Source organism: Urocitellus parryii, chromosome 6, assembly GCF_045843805.1.
Source record: "Urocitellus parryii isolate mUroPar1 chromosome 6, mUroPar1.hap1, whole genome shotgun sequence".
In the NCBI taxonomy this organism is placed as follows: Eukaryota; Metazoa; Chordata; class Mammalia; order Rodentia; family Sciuridae; genus Urocitellus; species Urocitellus parryii.
In genome coordinates, this window is record NC_135536.1 from 76600497 (window position 1) to 76623850 (window position 23354).

Below are 23354 nucleotides of genomic sequence, written 5' to 3' on the forward strand. Positions count from 1 at the left end.
AGAATCCGGAAATCTTTATATCTTCCTTATTTCTCAAATTTGGCCATTTTACTACTGAAACAGCCAGCTTCTAAATTTATTTCAGCTTCACTAAAAACTATACATTTTTTTGTCCTTTTTACTCTTTGGCAGTGAAAAGCATTTGTAAGCATTTAACCTCACAATATGGGCCAATTCATTTGCATGAGGAAAACCCTGAGTGGATATTATATTCTTATACAGTACATTTTTAACCATGTCAGATTAAAGACCTTTTTGCTGAGCATCAGGGAGTTTTCAAACAGAAAGTTCTCTCATTCTTCACTTCTTGAGATCTGCCCGTAGTCTTCATGAAAGTTTCCTGCTGAGGTTCTGAGATTACCCTCTTTCAGTGATAGGGAAGAAAAAGCAGGGTCTAGGTTGCATCCCTCCCCAGCCCCCACGTGTGTGTGTGTGTGTGTGAGAGAGAGAGAGAGAGAGAGAGAGATGGATGGATGACAGGAACTATTACAGTCACAATTACCCACAAAGCTAAGTATGGGTTTTCTTACTCTGGAATTTAAAGCTCTTCATATTTTGGCCTATTTCTTACCTGTATTATATGTCTGTCTTAGTCCATTTTGTGCTACTGTAACAATACCTGGCACAGTCATTTATTAAGGGTGTAAATTTTTTTTTACAGATTTAGAGGCTGAGAAATCCAAGATCAAAGTGCTTTCTTCTGGTGAGGGTCTTCTTGCTGTAGCCTCACGTGACACAAAGGCAGAAAGGGGTAAATCCAGTCTTGAAAACCCTTTTAATTGCTACCATAAGTTCATTCACAAGAGCTTTGCAACACATCTGCATTGGGGATTGATTTTCCAACACAAGAATTTTAGGGAGCACATTCAGACCTTATCAACAACCAAGCTCAAGTATGCTGTTTGTTACGTAGAAATGCCTGACCTACTTTCCCTGGTTGTACCTTCCTGTTCTCAGCCCCCTCCTACCTTTATCATACAGGACTCTGTTTGAACCTAAGGACAGCCAGCCTCCATGATGTTGCCCAAGTGGTAGCAAACCATGAGCTGGGCCAATTTTCTTGATTGAGGCAGTTAATTGACAGCTGAACTTTTAAAAAGGCCATTAGTTGGAAAAGAGGCCATAAGCAACCTGCAGAGCAGAGGGAAGAAAGATACTAGCCAGGATGGTATAGAATGAAGCAGGTATAGCTGAATGTTAAATGTAGAGCCCCAAGTTTCCCAGAGCCCCCTTTGACACAGGGATGCTCTTTAATGTCCTGAGCCTTGGTTGGTCAACTTTTTCTGGATTCCTCTGCATATCCATCCTTACCAGAAACCTTCCATTACTTAAGTTAACAAGGTGTACCTATTTTCTTGCATACAAAAGTGCCTAGCCTCAGTGCTAGTTCTGGTTTCATCTTTCATTATTCCCAAAATTTACGCTAGCTCCAGTCTAACCTCCAAACATTTCCCTGGGCCTCTTCATCTTTCACCAACAGAAACACTTCCTCCCTGTGCTTCTGCTGCTTGCCAACATCAACAACCTTCAAAAGTCATCTCAAATGTCCTTTAAACTGGGAAGTCTGTTGTTTGTTGAAATAGATACAGTATCCTTTAAAATAAAGTTTTATTAAACAATATATCATTAGAGAAAACTTATAAAATACAAATAAATAAGAGGGAGAAAGATTCTACAACCCAGAGAAATCCATTGTAACATTTTGATTATATCTTTCCTTGTCTCCGAAGCAATCCACTGGCCCACCCCATAGCTTTTCTGATTACTTTTAAGTATTATGGAATTATGCTAATTTTTACCAGACCATAAAAATTCCAGTCTATTCTCAAGTCAATGCTTCAGTATTATACTTTATTTAAAGCTCTCAGTCCTCCACTGCCTACAAGTACACATCATGTTGGAAAATCCATGGTGGGGAATGGGACGTGGCTTGTCCCTCTATATTCTGCCTTAACTTCCTTATTACTAGTTGTCTCTGGTCCTCCTGTGTTTGGATGAGGGAACCAAAAAGATTTATCAGCCTGATGAAGATGTTATCTATAGTTGGTGCCTTGAGTGTGGCCAACATCAAATACTAACTTTTTTCCCCCCAGGAAGTGCTTTCTGTGGGTTCCTTGCTGATTCCCCCACTAGGAATTTTGGCTGCAGGTTACTTGACTTGGTTCATGAATTCTCTGGCTCATGACTACAACTGCCCCTCCCAGCTCTTCTAGAAGCTGCCTCTTCATTATAGTCACTTGCTTCTTCAGACCAGCATCTTGACTAAGTACAGCTTGCTCCCTCTGCAATCGGGGTCAGCTCTCAGATCTGGTTCCTGCATACTCTCATCTCATTTTGTCCTATTCTCATCCTAGACCACAACATCTAAGGTATGCTAGGTTTATTTTGTTCTTACTTCTTCCTGGGAAGATTGCCTACCCTCTCCCTTTTTCCACCCAAATATTCCTGTGGCTGGCTCTTTATTCTGAATTGAGCTTTTAAGGCTGCCTCACACAGGGACCTTCTCCTCATCCATCCCAAGGTAGCAATACATTCACCATTATATCGTCTGTTTCAATTGTCTGTATAACATTTTTCTCCATCGAGTATTTTTCCAATTTCTACAGCTGTTCTGATTGATGACTCTCAAATGGAATAATGTAACAACAATTATTTTTCAAAAACTGCTATTTCTGTCCCCTGTCAAATGTCTTTTTTTTTTCCTTCTGGTTAGAAAGCTTCCTTGGTGATGTAATATTTCCATAATATTCCAGCTGCTTTGTGTTTGAAGTGCCTTTCCTGTTATTAAGATTTAATTCTGTTCATTTTTAAAATTTGATCTCATATTTCTTTCAAAATTATTCTCCCTATCAGCATGGGCCAGACTTTTGGCTTAGGGTGGGGAGGTGAGGGAACACATGCCCTCATGCCCAACTGTTTTGCACTGCCATGTTCTCTTTGGGAGAGAGGAGGAAAGACACAAGTTAAAAATTGGGTAGGCATCCTTGTGTTGCTGATATGTAGAGTATTATTTTTTTGGATTGCATCTCTGCTTAACACTGACTAGCATAAGGTCCAGAAGTGAGGCAAGTATCCAAATGGTGGTTCTTTCCTGGGTGATTTTTTTTTTTAAAAAATCTTTTAGATGGCTTTCCAAAGTTTCTTCAAGGTTAATCCCCCTCCAACTTTTGCTATACTCAGATTATTGATTATCTTTCCTCATTTCCCAAATTTTCTATGTACTCATTGCTATTTTTCTCAAAATATTTAAACAGATTGGTCAAATGCCCAGCAATCTTTTAAATGCTTCCACACATGAGATAATCTGTCAGTTCATTGTTTTCCCCTTGGAGCCATCCTTCTCCACTTTCCATCTTTCTAAAATGTGGATAGTTTGCCCTCTGGACATGAGGCACTGCTGTCACTTGCTTTCTTGGTTTGATCACCTTGGTTAGGTCCAATGTATTCATTATCACGTTATCTCATTTTGCTGAAGCTCTTGGTGTGTGTGAGGTGAGTGTTTGTATTTCTGAAATGCTTCTCCTTTATACTTGGGGTTGACTGATTTGACTGGTGTACTGGATATTTTCATTTCGCCTGTCCAGAGCATCTCTCCCCTTCTCTACCCTGATTTCTGTCCCCCTGAGGCTGACCTTTAGGATCTTTGTTACCTAGTTCCCTTGCCCTGTGGTTTCTTCTTGAATCCAGCCAATATCTAGGTAGGATGGAGAAAGAACAGGGTATTTTCCCTTGGTCCCTCCGTAAGGGCCTCTTTGTTGGGTAGTGACCCTCCAATGAAGTCATTCCTCTGCTTTTTAGTTTCTTCTCTGGGAGAACATGTATCTGGCTGCTAATGTTATGGGGGAACAGGAAAAGGGGAAGGGACTGGAAGCTTCCCAACTACAAATAAAGACTTTCATTCAATCACTCTGTCTTCAGTCTTGAATTTATTCCATCCCTCCTATACCTAGTGTTTTCATTCCAGACCTCTCAAGCTTAATTTATCCAGAGAATAAATCTGGGAGGGAATAGAAAAGGGATGATATAAGGCTTTCATATCAGTTTGTTTCAACCAATGGGATATGGGAGTGGGAAGGATAGGTTGGGGTGTACCCTACACTCTTTTTTTTCTCTCCCAGAGATCCTGTTTCTTCTGGGCTTCAGCTCCACCCATTCAGTCAGATGTGGGAACTCAGTGACACTGTCTCAAAAAATAATACAATAAATAAATAAAAAAGAGGTCGGAGATATATCTCAGTGGTAGAGGGCCTCTGGGTTCAGTCCCGAGTACCACACATGCACACAAGGAAAGGTACAATGAACTCTTGGCCGCTGGTATTTGGTCATTCTGTCTCTTCTTATGAATGCTTATTACTTATTGCTGTTCTTGTCTCTCCTTGAGGTCTCAGCCTTTCCATTAAATACAATTCTCTGTGTTAAAATCCTTATGTTAAATTATTAGAGTGGTTTTCTATTTTTCCTGGTGGGATTCTGATTGATACAGGACAAATCCTGTAACTATGGGCAGTCTTCCATATTTAACTAAAAAGTTTCAAAGTTTTCAATAATAGATCAATTTCCAAACTCAAATCAATATTGGCTCTAAAGACTTAAATAGCTTCTCAGACTGTAAATAAATGGGAAGTTAGCTGATGCTCTATGCATAGGCTAGGTGACCCTTGTGCTGGAAACTTTATTTCTTTATTAAAACCCTGTATTGCTGTCTAGTGATTTGTCAGATCCTTGAACATTAAGAAGATACTTTGCCTATTGAATGGATTTTCAGATCTCACACTGTTTCTTTGGATCATTGAAGGATCATTCTAAAATCATTCTAATTTACCTTGGAAAATTGTCATTGCCTAATGTCTGAGGTGAACAATCCCTAACTTGCAATGTTTCCACTGACAGAGGGAAGAAACAAGGGTTTCCTTCCTACACTATTTCATATAATCCTCACAGGGACTCCCATTCCCTGTCACATAATAGGGACAGTCACCTAATAAGTGCTCCATAAATATATGTTTTAACTATTTAAAAAACTTAAACTTACGTTCTAAGAATATCATGATGATTATGGTGACTCAGGAGACTGAGGCAAGAGGATCACAAGTTTGAGGTCAGATGTGGGAACTTAGTGACACTGTCTCAAAAAATAATACAATAAATAAATTAAAAAGAGGTCGGAGATATATCTCAGTGGTAGAGGGCTTCTGGGTTCAGTCCCGAGTACCACACATGCACACAAGGAAAGGTACAATGAACTCATATAATCCACCTGGATTTACTGTTGGGAGACCATTTTTTCATGGGCCTCTTGATTTTTGTACTTCTTTGGAGTAGAGGCCCTGATAGTCCTTTCCAGCCTCTTCTGGACTATCTTTTCAAAAGGCTATTTGTATAGGGAACAGCTTTGGAAGATAACATCTCTTTATGGAGTGAGGGGTAGGTTTGTTTATTGTTTGGTATGATAAATATAATGTCTGTCTCTGATGCAAAGGTTGCACAGGATGCAAAGGTTGCACAGGTTTGCCAGCAGCCTGTTAAAGATTGAGGTTTCCTAAGCTCATAGTTTCTCAGCTGTGACCTAACAAAACTGGATGTGCGGTATTCACTTGTTCAATTGGGCCCTCATCCTTAACCCTGATGGGACTTCAGGGCCTGGAGCAACTGGCAGAAGCAGGTACTCTTGCTGCCTGTGATACTATGAGGAATAAACCTCTGACCCTAGAATTTCTTGTCTTCTGCTAGCACCCAAAAAAAACTGTAGCAGGCCAAACTTCTGTAAGCTCGCAAATCTCAGACTCTTCACATTTCTTGACAGAAATTTTATCAATTGTTAAGATCTGGCCACATTTGTGTGCTTCTCCCACCCTCAAACATACTTCATCTCCTTTAAGCCTGAAACAGTTTCATTTTTCTTTGCCTTTTTTCACAGTGACATTTTGAAATTGTACAGCCCGGTTCATTTATTTTATATAATGCCCCTCAATTTAGGATAGATTTCTCCCACTCCCAGATGGTTCTTTTGTATATATTTTAGTTGTAGTTGGACACAATACCTTTATTTTATTTATTTATTTTTATGTGGGTGCTGAGGATCAAACCCAGCACCTTGCATGTGCCAGGCTCTACTACTGAACCACACCCCATACCGCCAGATAGTTCTTAATGGTTAGATTTAGGTTAAGCTTTTTAAATACTATATATGTATGTTGTATTTTCAACAGATCATATTTGAGGGACATATTAATTTGCCACATATTTTATTGATGATCAGTAAGCATTTGATAAATGATTGAATAAAACTCTATGAGGTAAGCATTATCTTCCCTATTTTACCAACAAAGGTTTTAAGGAACAAAGAAAGGAAGTTGCTCAGAATTATAGAGAGAATGGAGGAGCTCAAATTTCAGACTAAGTAGGACTAGGTCCAAGACTGCACACTGAAACACAGGGTCTTCTACTTTTTTCTCTTTTTATTTATTTTTATTATTATTTTTCTATTTTTTAAGGTCTTGTTTAAGTATTTTTTAAATTAGGATAAAATATACATATTATAAAGTTTACCATTTTAATTATTTGAAGTGTATAGTTCAGTGGATTAAGTACAGTCATAATGTTATGCAACCATCACCACTAAACATCTTCATAATTTATATTTTCCCAAACTGAAATTTGGTACTCATTAAATAATAACACACCATTAAATAATAAACATACCATTTCCTCCTTTCCCACGACCTGACAATTACTATCTATTTCCTATCTTAAGTGAATATATGACCTATGCACATCCTCCTGTATGTTTTAAATCATCTCTAAATTACTTATAATACTGAATATAATGTAAATGCTATGTAAATAGTTGTATTGTTCAGGAAATAATGAGAAGAAAAAAGTCTAAATATTTAGTGCAGATGCAATTTTTTTCAAATATTTTTAATCTGTAGTTAGTTGAATTCATAACTCCAGAACTCATAGATTCAGAGGATGGATATGGAGGGATAGATATAAGTACCTATAGATCTAGATTACATATATATTATATTATATATATAATGTATATTGATTTATAATGAAGAATGGATTCATGTAATTTTGCAGCTGGGAAATTACACAGTCTTCTCACTGCAAGCTGGAGACCCAAGATTTATGCCTAATGGTGTAAATCACAATTCAACAGCAGGGGAAAACTGATATCCCTGCTTAGGAAGAGAGATAGGAAGCAAAACAGGGTGAATTCTTCTTTCTTCTCCCTTGTATTCTATTCAGGCCCTCAACGGACTGGATGATGCCCACCCACACCAGGAAGGGCAGTCTACTGAGTGTACTGTTTCACTCACAAATACCCTCACAGACACCCCCAGAAATGTTTAACCTGGGAATGCCTTCCCCTAGCCACATTGACACATAGAATTCACCATCACAAGGGCCATAAGATTACTAAGGTACAGTGTTAACTTCTATCTGGAGGTTTCCTAAAAGATGAAAGACCATTAGATTCCCTCCTTTTCTTCTTTTTTGAATTTTATTTTTCTCCCCCTGCCATAATCATCTCATATAGCCCCAGAACCAGGATTGGTGGCTCTTCCCCAGTTTCATTTGCTTGTATCTTAATGTGGGTGTACCTCTTTATCTCTGAGATCCCAATGTTCTGGCCTGCATGGAAGGATTATCTTGACCACCTACCTGTAAACTCCTGTAAATTTAGAACACACTCCAAAGCCACTCTCAATGAGGGATCCAAAGTGGATTCCTTGTTCTTTGATAGTACCTCAATGAGGTTTTTGTGGACAGATTTTTGTTGCCTAATTGAAAGTGGCATAGACATAATCAATGGTCAGATTTTAAAAATAGTTTTATTCAGACAGAATTCACATTTCATAGAATTTACCTGTTTAAAATATGTATACTAAAAACAATTCAAGAGTTTTTAGCATAGTCACAGAATTCTGCAACCATCATCACAATCAAATTTAGAGCATTTTTTGTCACTCCCAAAAGAAACCCCATGTCACTGGTTATCACTTCATGTTTTCCCTTTGTCTCTGGTCCTACTCAACAACTGATCTACTTTCTGTCTTTGTCAATTTGCCTATTCTTAATGCTTCATATAAACAGAATTATTTAAATCATACTGTTGGTCTTTGTGACTAGCTTTCCTTCCAGTTTTCAAGATTCATCCATGTTGTAACATGAATCAGTATTTCCTTTCTATTGTCAAATAACATTCCATCTGATGGAATACCACTTTTTATTTATTCATCATTGTTAGGTATTTTCCATTTCTTGGCAATTATGAATAATGCTGCTATGAACATTCACGTTCGATTTTTGTGTGGACACCTTTTTCCTCTTCATTGTAAAATCACTGGGTTTTATTGTAACTTTGTCATTTTGATAAAATGCAAGACTATTTTTCAAAGCTGCCACATTTTTTATTCACACCAACAATGTAGGAGGATTCCAGTTTCTCTCCCATCCTTGCCAACACCTGCTATTGTCTGTCTTTTGACTATAGCAATATTAGTGGGTTGTGAAGTAGTATTCAATTATGGTTTTGATTTGCATTTTCCTGATGGCTAATGATGTTAAGTATCTGCTCATGTGCTTATTGACCATTCTTGTACTTTCTTTGAAGATTTTTATATTCAGATCTTTTTTCCTTTTTAAGTAGGTTATACATCTTTTTAAAAAGTATTATTATTATTATTATTATTATTATTATTATTATTATTTTGCAGTACTGGAGTTTAACCTAGGGGTGCTGTACTACTGAGCTATATACCCAGCTCTATTGATTTTTTTTTTTTTTGAGACAGAGTCTTTTACCCAAGGTGGCCTCAAACTTGTGTTCCTCCTTCTCCAGCCTCTCAAAGAGTTAAGATTACAGGTGTGCACTATCATGCCTGACAGTCTTTTTGTTATTGAATTGTAATGGTTCAATATATGTGCTAGACAAAAAATTCTTTATCAGATATATGATCTGTAAATCATTTTCTGCTATTCTGCTATTTTCTTTTCTCCTTGTCTTTCTCCTTATTCTCCCTTTATTATTGCTGCTGTTGTCATGGGAACTGTAACCAGGGCCTGGAACAGGCTGGGTGAGCACTCTATCACTGAGCCACACCTGCAGATGGTGTCCTTTGAAGCACAAAAGTTGTTAAACTTGGTAAAGTCAAATTTGTCCATTTTTTTAATTAGTTATGCTTTTGGGATCATATTTAAGAAAACTTTGCCTACTACTCTCAAGATCACAAAAATTTACTTATGTTTTCTTCTGAAGGTGTCGTAGCTGTTATATTTCAGTCCACAATCCATTTGGGACCCATTTCTGCACATGGTATAAAGAATGAGTCCAGCTCTATTCTTTTGCACATGGATATCTAGGGGAAAAATTATTCTTCCTCTCATTGAATTGTCTTGGCACTTTTGTTGAAATCCAATTGATCAAAAATGTGAGGGTATACTTTTGGATTTTCAATTATATTCTACTGATTTATATGTATTTCTTTATGAAAATACTGCACTGTTAAGTACTATAACTTTGTATTAAGATTCGAATTGGGAATTCGAGGTCTTTAATGGTCAAATTTTGAAGCAATTACCTTCAAACTTGAGGAAGTTGCTGGATTTTTCAGTTCATCGGTGTTTTTATTTATAAATAGATGTTTAAAAATGACTTGCCATTTAACTAAGCTATTGTCAATATCATTTATACTATATCATGTTTGGAGCAGAGATTAAACAATAAAATCACTTTCTAAAATTGAAAATAATAAATTGAATTTAAGTAAACTGAGTTTGAATTATATGACTTGTTAGAGAATGGGGTTTGTTTTAGTCAGCTATTTCGATGCTGTGACTAAAGGACCTGACCAGCACAATTGTAGAGGAGGAAAGGTTTATTCAAGGCTTATGGTTTCAGAGGCCTTAGTCCACAGAAGGCTGGCTCCATTTCTCAGGGCTCTAGGTGAAGCAGAGCATCATGGCCAAAGAGTGTGGCAGAGGGAAGGAGCTCACAGGATGATCAGGAAACAGAGAGAATCTCCACCCTCCAGATACAAAATATATACCCCATAGTCTGCACCCCAGTGAACTACCTCCTCCAGCCACACCCCACCTGCTCCAGCTACCACTCAGTTAATCCTATTGTAAGGGTCCGGCAAAACGTCGGAGGAAGAGACCACAAGAGACTGTCTTATGCAACAGCAGAAGGGTGGGTTTATTTGGAGACCAGCATGCTAGGGTCCAGAGCTCTCTATAGCAAAGAGAGATAGAGCCCTGAGAACAGCTTGAGCAGAGCTTATATACTTTTCTTGGAGAGGGCAGGGAGGGAAGTTCATTGACAGGTCAGGGCGAGTGGGCAGTTTGCCTGCAACCGAGTGAGGGAGTGCATTCTGCAGCTTGGCAGTTGGGGACAGCACATTCTGGGAACAAGATTAGCAAAACAGTTCTCAGGATTTCAACAGTGTTTTGTTAAGCATATAGAAAAACGGAGTGACAAGTACCTATTTTATTAACCTTTCACTATCAGGGATCAATTCACTGATTAGGTTAAAGATATAGCCCAATCATTTTAAAAAATGTGACATACATACACAATGGAATATTACTCAGCAATAAAAGAGAATAAAATCATGGCATTTGCAGATAAATGGATGGAGTTGGAGAAGATAATAATAAGTGAAGTTAGCCAATCCCAAAAAAACAAATGCTGAATGTTTTCTCTGATATAAGGAGTCTAACTCTTAGAGGGGTAGGGCAGGGGAGCATGGGAGGAATAGAGGAACTCTAGATAGGGCAGAGGGGTGGGAGGGAAAGGGAGGGGGCAGGGGGTAGCAATGATGGTGGAATGTGATGGACATCATTATCCAAAGTACATGTATGGGGCTGGGGATGTGGCTCAAGCGGTAGCGCTCTCGCCTGGCATGCGTGCGGCCTGGGTTCGATCCTCAGCACCACATACAAAGATGTTATGTCCGCCGAGATCTAAAAAAAATAAATATTAAAAAAATTTAAAAAACAAAAGGACATGTATGAAGACATGAATTGGTTTGAAGATACTTATATACAGAGATATGAAAAATTGTGCTCTATATGTGTAATAAGAATTATAATGCATTCTGCTATCATGTATTTAAAAAATAAAATCAATTAAAAAAAGATATAGTCTAATTATTTCTCCTTCAAACCTTCTTGCATTATTTCACACATGAGCTTTTGGGGGACACCTCACATCCAAACCATAACAAGGTTCAAGTTTACGAATGATACAATCTTTTGAATAAAGTTAAGAATCTGTTATGTAAGAACATTGAATTTCCACTGAGTAATTGCTCCAGAGTAATACCAATTTTATCACTTGTTTAAACATTATTTGTGTACTTTTAAAAAAATAAATATTTGACAACAACCCCAGGTTCCCTCCAGATAACCTCTGGATAGAGGTCAAGTAATCTACATTCTCTTTGTTCTTAAAACAATAATAATGAAATTTATTTAAAAGTATTTCTCACTGTAGGAAATATGGTAAACATACAAATGTAAAAATAGGAGCAAATGATTATTATCCACCCTTTAGAATAATCACTTTAACATTTTAACATACTTTAGTTGATAAGTACACAATTTCATATCATGAGTAATATTATATAAGCATTCTCCATTAAAAACTTAAAAGCATAATTCATTTTTAAATATTTTTAACACAAAAATCATGATTTACTTAAAAATGTCCTTATTATTGGATATTTTGGTGGTTTTCAAAAACATCTGGGACTGGCAGTGTTGCTCAGTGGTACAGCACTTACCTGGTTTGTATGAGATCCTGAGTTTGATCCTCGGCACTCTGAAAAAACACACAAACACACACAAGTGCTAGAAATATATTTGTGAAAAATACACTTAGGTTGATTTTCAAAAGACTTATTATGCTGAACTGGATTCCCAGCAGTTACAGACCAGGGTTCTTGCTAACATTGAATACTTTCATTTATTTTAAGTACTGCTTAATTTGATTGTTAAAATGGTTGTCTTTATTTTGTCAATCAATTACAACCATAAATTGTTGGATCATCAATTGGGGTTTTAGTAGTTTTAGAATTTATTTTTAGTGAGTTTTCAATATGCTTATTAACCCTTTGTTTTTTTTTTTTGTTGTTGTTGTTGTTTTTGTTATGCTGATAACGTTTTAGTTCTCATTTTTATTTTGGTAATTTTTTTGTTTATAATTTTTTTGCAAAATTAAATCTATTTTTGTGTGTGATACAGTTCAGTGCTTTTAGACTTTCTTTCTGTTCTCTTAACATTTTATGCTGTGGATTTACCTAACTATTTGCAATATGGAGAGAATTTTAATTATTGATGTAGGGTTGGTGGTGCAGTTTAGTGGTAGAGTGCATACTTAGTATACAAGAAGCTCTGGATTCACTCCCCAGCACCACACACCAACAATTTTTTTTTTCTTATCTCAGCAAAGGTCTAACACCTGTAAAATTATATTCTCTGGTAATTTGGTATGCCAGTGTTTAAAATTATACAATTCTTGCCAGGTGTGGTATAGTCCCAGTGACTTGAGAGGCTGAGGCAGGAGAATTGCAAGTTCAAAGCCAGCCTCAGCAACTTAGCAAGGCCCTAAGCAACCTAGTGAGACCCTATCTTAAAATAAAAAAATGAAAAAGGCTGGGCATGTGGTTCAGTGATTAAGCTCCCCTGGGTTCAATCTCTGGTACCAAAAACAAAACAATTCTTATGTGGAAGTTGGTCTTTTTCTGGAATAATTATTTTAATACATTGATCTGTTTGTTCATTAATCTGACTGATTCTTGTGCCTCAACCATACTTATTGTAGCTTTATATAAAGTATTTTCAAATCTGATAGGGTGAATTGCTTTTTATCTGTTTGTTTTCAAATATTTATTTGAAATTTTAATGAATGTATTTTCATATATTCATTTCATAAATTTCACCTTGTTGAAATTTCTGGCTATTCACTTTAATCAGGCTTTTTAAATTGCCAGGAATAAAGATTCACTTGGAGTTGGGCATGGTGGTACATTCCTGTTGTTCCAAACTGCTTAGGAAGCTGAAACAAGAGGATCCCAAATTCAAGGCCAGTTGTGGCAATTTAGCAAGACCCTGTATCAAAATTTAAAAAAAGGGCTGGGAGTGAAGCTCAGTGGTAGAGCACCCCTGGGTTCAATTCTGAGTACTGGAAAAAAAAATAAGGCTGGGGATGTAGCTTAGTGGTAGAGCTCTTGCCTCCTTAGTGAGAACCCCTGGGTTCCATCCCAGTACTGGGGGGAAAAAAGAAAAAAAAAGATTGATTTGGACACTCCCTAGTCCTGAGATTAATTGTGAGATTAGATTGAGCTCTAAGATGGCTGCATAGCTGAGCCTCATTGAAATTCACATGTCCTGGGACCTAGCAGGATCTACTTCCAGTTGTACAGACTTGACTTTTCTGATTTTCATCTTAAATGCAGAGGTTTCTCAATCCTCTGTCACACATCATCTCCCTATCTAGTTTAATTGCAGTCAGACCCCAGCTCACCTCTCACCAGCGACAAGTGCTGACAAGATAACTGGGTTCAAAAGAGCTGGCTGCAACATTAAGCTAAGAAAACGGCGAAAAAGCACAGGACACAGAAGTAATTTTCATATGGAAGGCGGGACTGCTCTGTGACCTCAAGGGTCCTCTTCCACTCTGGGAGACAAGAGAGCATGCACCAGAGTCTCTATTTTATAGGGGGACACCCAGTGGAGTTTCAATAGAATGTTCTTCACCAAATAAGGTAGGGGATAAGATTTCAAGGGAGTTGTCCAATCCCATTGGGTAACGCCCAAGTCCAGGGCTAAAACAAACTTCTTTGCCAGTGAAGGTGGTGGCCACCTGCATTGCACAGCTTAAGGCGAGCAATGCCAGACCAACACCCCCTTACTCAAGGCTGAGAGAGGATGCTCAGCTTATGGCCGGGCAGCCTCCCACACTCACTCTCCATTCTGTTTAATCATCTCTCTACTTCTTGCTTTGCCTTACTCAAAAGAGACTGGCCTCCCCTTCACTTCATGGTCTATTTAGCCTTGCGTGCCTTGTAGCCCCTGAAAACACCTGAAGGAGAACACAAAAAGAAAAAGAAAATGGAGGCCGACCTCAACGGGCCAGTCATGCTTTATTAAGCAACAGAGGGGCACATTTTCAAGAAGGAAAAATGGTAACAAGCTACAATAAGGGTCTGAGTTTATAGGGTTTAGAGGGGCTGAGTCTTGGCAGGAAATGTGTTGGTTACAACTGAAGGGAGACCTTGGGCAGTCAGGGGAACAGCTGTAGATAAGGAAAATTGCAACAAGTTCAGAGCCCATTACTCTTCCTTTTTCCTTGGGGATTACTATTTCCCATGTCTTTCAAAGGGTGTGGATAGAGATCATGGGGGCTCAGTACTAGGGATAGCCAGTTCAGCGATAGGTGGGGGCCAGGTGTGAGTTCCTTCTGTGCTCTTCCCATTTTCCCTTCTGCCTACCCTCCAGCTGAGGCCTGGGCTTCTATTTTATCCTGCTGCAATGACCAAAGCACCAATTTACTACAGGTATCTCCCCACACATGGCAGGAGGGCACGTAGGGGAACAGTTGTTGATAAGGGAAGTTCCCTGCGCCTGTTTTTCCATATCCTTCAGTTACTCTTGGATTATGAATTCAAATTTGGTTTCTTTTTACAATTCTTTAGATCTGAGTGTGGTTAAGGATCCTGGTTACTGCTGGCCCAGTGTGCTACACCAACCTTTGTTAATATCCTTTCACTTTGCCAATGCCTTTACAAGTGGTTCAGTGCATTGCAAGGTGGTGCATGCCTGGATTAGCCTCTGCCCCAGGCCTGGCCTACTTAGGTTGTAGCTTGGCTTCAGAATCCATATAACCTTGGAGGTGGAAGGTACAATTTCTTGACTGTTCTATCTTGTGGCCCTCTCTGAGAAACAGAAGTGGAGTTAGTTTAATAACATCAGAGAAAAATATACTCTTCATTTAAAATTATAAGCTATTTATTTATTTATTTATTTATTTATTTATTTATTTTTGGTACCAGAGATTGAACCCAGGGTGCTTAACCACTGAGCCACATCCCCAGCCCTATTTTATATTTTTTTTAGAGACAGGATCTCATTGATTTGCTTAGCACCTCACTTTTGCTGAGACTGTTTTAAATTTACAATCCTCCTGCCTCAGTCTCTCCAGAGCTGCTGGGATTATAGGTGTGAGCCACCATGCCCTGCTAGCTTTTAACTTTTTTAAAAATTACAAAATATTCCTAATAATAAAAGTACACAAAAATTTTAAAGGTATACAATTTAAAGTTAATAAAAAGCATGAAATTCAACAAGTGATAGAGACAAACAACCATATGCTCATTATCTAGTTTCATTACCTCTGGCAGGGCACAATTCAGGAGCCACTTGTCAAAAGAAACGAACTTTATTTTTAGAACCACAAACCGCACTACACAGCTCCTCAGGAAAAACCCTCAGAGCCCAACTGCCACCACCGGCTTCTCCCAATGAGCAGCTCCGTAGTCTGAAAGGGAGGGGAAACAGCCCAATGAGCATCACCGCAGAGGAGCCAATCAGCTAGAAGTTGCTGGGGCCACTGTGAGCCAATCATCAGCTGGCAGCTGGAAGTTTGCTGGGGCCCCTTCAGCTGTGGCTCTCAACAAACAACCATATGCTCATTATCTAGTTTCATTACCACATGTAGAAGTATAGAGAATGGTGCCCAGCCATCAGCTGAATGGCACATCCATGCACCAGATATCTGTGTTACATCTGCAAAAGTTCGCTCATTTTTATGTTTCTAAGCAAGTTGAGGAACTGGACTCTCAAGATCAGGTTCTGTGATGTTTAGTTGGCTTAAGATAATCCAGACAGTGGATGTAAGGAACAATTAAAGAGCAAATATATTTGCTATGGTCTGAATGTTTGTGCCCTACTCCCTTTCATATGTGGAAATCCTAAAACTTAAGGTGATGGGATTAGGAAATAGGTCCATTGGAAGAAGATTGAGGGTGGAGTCCTCATGAATGGAATTAGTGCCCTTATAAAATAGGCCCAAGGAAGCTCATTCATCCCATCCACATTTGAAGACACAGCTAGAAGGCTACATCCTAATCCTATCACTTTAACAGCATATGGCCCTCACCAGATACTGAATCTGCCAGCTGCTTGGTATTGGACTCCCCAGCTTCCAGAATTGTGAGATATAAAATTGTTCATAAGCTACTTAGACTATGGTATTTTGTTATAGTATCATGAATGGACTAGAACAATATTGAACTTTTGTATGATTTGAATAGCTTCCCACACTTGTTTAGGAAGGGAAGGAAGTACCTATGGGGGAAGTGGCTACTTCCCTAATCCTAACCTTAACCCTAACCCTAAGTATGCCTAAGTACGGCTTGACCTACTCATAACTTCTTTTATATATGGTTTTAAATTACTCTGGGGTTCTGAATACTTCTGGGTTCTGTTGACAGCTTTTTCTTTAAACATCTGTTCACTTGTGCTTGCTCTCAGTTCCTGAGTGTCTTCCTAAGTCTCACATTCAAGCTCTTGAGAAGCAAAGAATTCATGTGGCCCATTGGGGATGTTATCACTGTGAGGCAGAGGTATCAGCTAGGTGGCCTCCCCCAATGCCACCTCCTTGGTTCCTGAATGACTGGGGACTTGATTGGTGGGCTCAGCCAAAGGCTAAACTTGGGTGCAGTCAGCTGTGACAGGATATTGTAGTTTCACGATCAGTTTCCCAGAAGAGGCTATGAGTTTGGCAAGCCTTCGGAACATGATCAACTTCTCTTCAAGTTAGGGATCATGTCCCTGTTTTGTTTTCTGGTATGAATAAATGCCTTTCTCTGTGAGTTTTTTCACTTGGGCTCTGAATCTTCCTCTTCCACTTCCCTTCTTGCTTTTGCATTTTGGTTTTCTTTTATCAAACATATTGAATCCGTCCTCTTCTTGGCAGGGATTATTGTCTCTTCTATTTATCCAAGTTGAGTGCTTTTCCATCTCGTTGAATCCTTACTTTATGAAGTAGGTGTTATTATCATCTACACTTTTTCTTAAAAGAGGAGGCAATGAAGACTTTGAGAGGCAAAGCTGCTTCCCCAAGGTCATTCCAGAGCTGGAAGTAGCAAAGGAGGGATTTCTGACTGCTACATTGGCCTTTGAATGCTTGGTCAGGGTACTTTCCCACAATAAATTCCAAGTTCAATGTGTAGCTCTTCTGTCTAGAAAGGAACCAGTGGTAAGTCAGCCCGTGTGGCTTGGGAGACAGTTGAGAGGTGACACTGGACCTGAGATAATGCTATGGCACTAGAATGAGGGCATCACATGCTTGTTGCTCTGAAGTTCCTAGGTTTGGGGGCATCAGCCTACTATGAAGTCTTTTAAAGACTTGCAAAGGCTATGGTTCCTTCCTAGCACCTTTGCCTCCCAGCATATCTTCAATGGTAAACTTTCATAGAACTATGACACTTGGGCACCACTCTGTTCCTTGCAGCCCCAACCAGCCTGACTAGCCCCCTCACAGATCATATTGGTTAAAAAAAAAAAAAAAAACTAAAGAGCAGAACATCCCATAAAGCCATCTGGTCTCCTGCAGAGATTTAGTTCAGATCCTCCTCTCTGGTAGGACCCAGTCTCCCTGAGAGTGTCTCCCTTTCCCCTTTCTTATCCCTTCTAGCAAACTCACGTCTGTTATTCTGAAACAAACAAACAAAACAAAACAAAAACTTTCAGAAACTTAGTTCAGCAAAGAGGACACTCAGATTACAACTTCAGGAAATCAAATGTATGAAATTATCACAAAGAAGATTAAGCCGTCCTCAGTGATTACAGGTAGTTAATATTCTCAATATAATTATTGGTACTTTCTTCACTCTTCCAGCTAAGGATTGCTTTAGCTATTTTGGGTCTCTTATTTTTCCAGATGAATTTCATGACTGCTTTTTCTATTTCTATGAGGAATGACATTGGAATTTTGATCGGAATTGCATTAAATCTGTATAGTGCTTTTGGAAGTATGATTCATTTTGATAACATTAATTCTGCCTATCCATGAGCAAGGTGATCTTTCCATCTTCTGGAATGTGATGATCATTATTATCCCAAGTACATGTATGAAGACATGAATTCATGTGAATATACTATTATACAACCAGAGATATGAAAAATTGTTCTCTATATATGTAATAAGAATTGTAATGCATTCTGCTGTCATACATAAATAAAAAAATTTACATAAAAAATAATTACTGGTACTTTCTCTCTTGTATCCCCCTCCCCACAATAGGAAGATAGCCAAGTTCTTTGGACTGCTTTGCCTTGAGAATTATTGCAGGCAAGACAGAAAGAAGCCATCTGACATCAACAGCTTTTCTTGCCTTTTGTAAAATCCCTTATTGCACCACAAATACAGCGGGAAGGTGGCGAGTGAAGGCTTTTGGTGTCCAGGAGAAAGAGGAAAGAAGAGCCACTCTCCTAAACTGGGAAAGGGTCAGAAAGTTCTGTGGGTCTTGTTGGTAGTGAAGACATGTGCTTTGTTTGGCTGTAGAACTTGGGGCTTGGTGACATAATAGAGAGGTCAATCCTGGGGGGCCTGGAGGAATCAGAGTTCCCAACCTTAGTCAAGACTCTACCATCTGCCAGTTCTACTGTTGTGACCGCATACATTTCTAGGACTCTATGTAACTCTCAGAAGGAGGTTGTCCATAAGACTAAGATGGAAGTTTTCACTAACCCAGGGGAAAGGGAAATTGGAATTGGAAAAAAGAAAAAAAAATTTTAAACACAATAAAGAACATAAAACCTTCTCCAGAAATTTTGCTCCTAAGTATTCACACAAGAGAAATGAAAATATATGTTCACAGAAATAAAAGACTTGTACAAGAATATTTTTAGTTAATTTATCTGTAATAGATCCAAATGTTCAAGAGTTGGAGAGCAGAGAAACAAATTGTGATGTATTCATACGCTGGAATATTTCAGAGCAATAGGCATGAACTACTAATAACAACAATATGGATAAATCTCAGAAATATACAACTCAATGAAATACACCAGATATGAAAGGACACACCGCATAATTTTAATGATGCTACTCTAGGAAAGAAAAATGTTGTCTATAATGACAGCAAGTACATTAGTGGTTGCCTTGCAGTGTGGGTTGGGAAAGACCAGGGTGTAACTTTTCTGGGGTGTTGTTGAACAATTTGATTGTGGGTGGTTGTCTGAGTCTATAATTTTATATAAACTCATTAACTGTACCTTCAGTCTGAGTACATTTTGTTTTATGTAAATCATAATAAGATTGATTTTAAAATGAATGAACTATAGATACATGTAGCAAGATGGATGAATCTCAAAGAGAAAGCTCAGAACATTAGGCAGACGAAAAAAAAAAGCAGCCAGAACCAAAGGATACAAATCAAATGATTCCATTTAGTGAAGTTTAAAAACATGGAGAATCTGTTCTCTGCTGAAGAGAAAAATTAGACTGGGGAGGGAATATTGTGGGGTGATGGCAATATTCTCTACCTTGCCTGGGGAAGAGTCTTCACATGGGTATGTGCATGTGTTGGTATTGAAACTCCTTGAATTGTACACTTGCTAAGACCTGCATTTCACCATCCTTAAACTGTCCATTTATGTGACTTTATGAAAAAGAGCGCACATAAAAAAAAAATAAGAACATTAAGGAGGCATATTCTTGTATATGGGAGATTGTTGACTCAGTAATTTTTATGCATTATTTCCTTCATAATGAGTGTGTAACAGCCCTTCCTAGGGCAAAGGCCAAGTTGATTCACACTGATACTGAGAAACCACACCCTGCTGGACAGTTCTATGGTTTCCACTTTTTTTTGTTTGTTTTGGTAGTTGGAATTGAACTTAGGGGCGCTTAACCACTGAGCCACATCCCTGTCTCTTTTTTATATGTGTTTTTTAGCAGCAGGGTCTTGCTTTGTTGCTTAGGGCCTCACTAAGTTGCCAAAGCCGACTTTGAACTCACAACCCTCCTGCCTCAGCCTCTCAAACTCCTGGGATTACAGGCTTGTGCCACTGTACCTGGCTACGCGTGCCACTTGAATGCAGTCTTAGCCTGATGTTTTAGACATGTCTTTAGTGAAAAGAAAATAGCTGGGTACAGTGGCTCACACCTGTATTCTCAACCTGGGAAGCTGAAGCAGGAGGATCACAAGTTCAGTGTAAGCCTCAGTAATTTAGTGAAGCCCTGTCTCAAAATAAAAAATAAAAAGGGCCTGGCATGGTGGTGCATGCCTGGAACCCCAGGGGCCTGGGAGGCTGAGGCAGGAGGATCATGAGTTCAAATCCAGCCTCAGCAATTTAATGAAGTCCTATGCAACTCAGTGAGATCCTGTCTTTAAATAAAATACAAAGAAGGGCTGGAGATGTGGCTCAGTGTTTAAGCGCCCCTGGATTTACTCCCCATTACCAAAAAAGAGAAAGAAAAAAACCATGAACGACAGATTGTCAGTTCAGCACACACTGAAAGCAAATGAGAGTCATATATCATATTCTATTATACTCTGGAGGGATGAAGGCTACCTTTCCCAAGACCTTCTCTGAGAATATAGCGTGAGGGTCATGAACCCTTAAGAAAACTCTAATCTCTATGAATAAGGAAGAGTGGGGTGGATTTGGGGACAACTCATACTTTCTGTTATCCATCCCATTCTTGCCAGCTTCTTAGCTATTCTTTACAAGGCTTAGTCACAGGCACATATCTACATCTATAAGCCACCCACAAACGTTCCTAATCCAGGCAAGATAGTTTCTCTTTTGGAAATATGTAAACCTCTTTTGGAAGAGTAGGAATTGCTGGTTATAATTTTTTGTGTGCTCAGAGTTCTTTCCTCTTGGAAATGCCTTATTCAAGGCAAGGGTTCAGGGCTGGGGATGTGGTTCAAGCGGTAGCGCGCTCGCCTGGCATGCATGTGGCCCAGGTTCGATCCTCAGCATCACATACAAACAAAATGTTGTGTCCGCCAAAAACTAAAAAATAATAAATATTCTCTCTCTCTCTCTCTTTCTAAAAAAAAAAAAAGGTTCAGATTCCCAAAGCATTGTGGACTCTTCATGATATTTATAACTGGGATGACTTGTAGCCTTCTACTTCTGTGGGAGTCCTGAGTTGATTGAAGGTCTTTCACACCAGCATGGGGCTTTCCTTTTTATGTTACCACCTGTCTTTAAGTATCCTACTCCTTCCTTCCCAGGGAGTGGGTGTGGGACTTATGAATCTCCTGGGCCAAAGAACAAGGATTGTCTCCGTGGTGTGGACTGAAAGAGGTGGTGACCAGAGTGCCAAGAGTCACTCCCACCTGGATGATCCATGGTAAAATATGCCCCACTGTCAACTGGCAGCCCTCAACTGACACCCACAGGGCGCCAAGGGAAACCAAAAGAAAAATTGATCTGAGCTTCCATGTGACTCCCTGGAGTCTAGCAAAGCAGTGCTTGTTCCCATAGAGGCTGGAGATGTTTTAAACTCACATACTACTTAGTACTTCCCTTCCCCTTTCTTCAATACTGGCTTTCTTTATCTAGTCTGGGGAGCTGAAACATTTCTCAGGTGTATATTTGAACTTTCTTTGGTCTTTTCTTAGACTAGATGCTTGGCTTTGGGCCTTATTTCTCAGGTCTCCAGGGCCTGATTTGTGTCTAGGTGTCCAAGTTGGGAGCATGGTCAGTAAGGGCTGTGGAGATAAATTGCTAGAAAGACAATTTGAACAAAGGAATTTGAGGGAAGGAAGGGAAAAAGAAGAAAGAAGGCAAGGGAAGGGGCTGGGGTTGTGGCTCAGAGGTAAAGCACTCACCTAGCATGCATGAGGCACTGGGTTAGATTCTCAGCACTACATAAAAATAAAATAAAGATATGGTGTCCACCTAGAGCTAAAAAGTAAATATTAAAAAAGAAGGCAAGGGAAAAGGGGTTATAAGATCAGTCTTTTTTTTTTTTTTTTTTGCAATATCATTTAATCATTTAACCCTATCCATATATACTAGTAGAAGCAGGATTGTAAAAGTACTCCCATAGACTGAAAGAGTTAATGCAAATTCCAAAGAATTCTGGGACTTGGCCTGATGTGGTGGCACATGCCTATAATCCCAGTAAATTGGGAGGCTGAGACAGGAGGATCACACATTCAAGGCTAGCCTCAGCAACGTAGTGAGACCCTCACCAACACAGTGAGACCATGTCTCAAAATAAAAAATAAAAAAGGGCTGGGGTTACTTCAGTGGTAATGTGCCCCTGGGTTAGATCCCTGGTACACACACACACACACACACACACTCACACACACACTCCTTTCTCTCACCATAAATTTAATTAATCAAGTCCTGCTGAGCTTGTCTCTCAAATGCTACCAAATATGTTCACTCATTTTTGGACTTAGCTTCCACTGTTTTTAGTTCAGATTCACAGCAACTTTTGCTTGGACAATTGCTGTGAGCCCACTTCTGATGGACCATTACTCAGGGTCACCATGTACAACCAAACAATTTGCTATCAAACAGTATCCTGCACACAGGTGAAGTTAGTGGGGTTGAAATATAGCCTACATTTCTCTTCTCTGGTTTGGACCTCTATCTATCTGGAGAAAGTACCTTTACAATTTGCACAAAGATTCCATTTAATCCTGGTGGTATAGACGTACCCTGTCCAGTACAATAGACACTAGCTGAATGTGGCTTTCAAATCTTTAATTAAATTAAATAATGTAAAATTTAAAGTTTAAATTTTACTGACTTCTGATTGGACAGCACTGGTATAGCAAATTTTCAATACTGCAGAAAATTCTATTGGACAATACTGGGTAGACCCATCTTCTAAACCATTCTATACAGTTTATTATGTGAGCAATATTTAATGCAAATCTAAATATGCCAGTCTCTTGCCCGTCAATGTCTTCCACTTCCATCACTAGCAATCAGTGGGTGGTGAATCAATGTTATAGGTTACCACCAAAATTAAAAACAAAATAGAAAAAAAAGAAAGTACTTACAGGCTCTTTAGTACTGTTTTGAAATTTTTGTTTTGGTTCTGTTTATATTTATTTGTCTCTATACCAAGATGTCCACCTCTCTGAAATGTGATGTGTTTATGATGTCACTAGGTTGCAATGAAAGAAATCTTTCTAATTGTGTGTGATGAGCAAAAAATGTTTCAAAAACTTGGGCTTACGGAATATGAATCTTAGCTTCCTAGCCAGGCATTTACCATTCTCTATAAACTGATCTTCGATTAACCCTTTTCTAACTCTTAACTCTCTATCTTGCACTAATGTTGACTAATACATAAA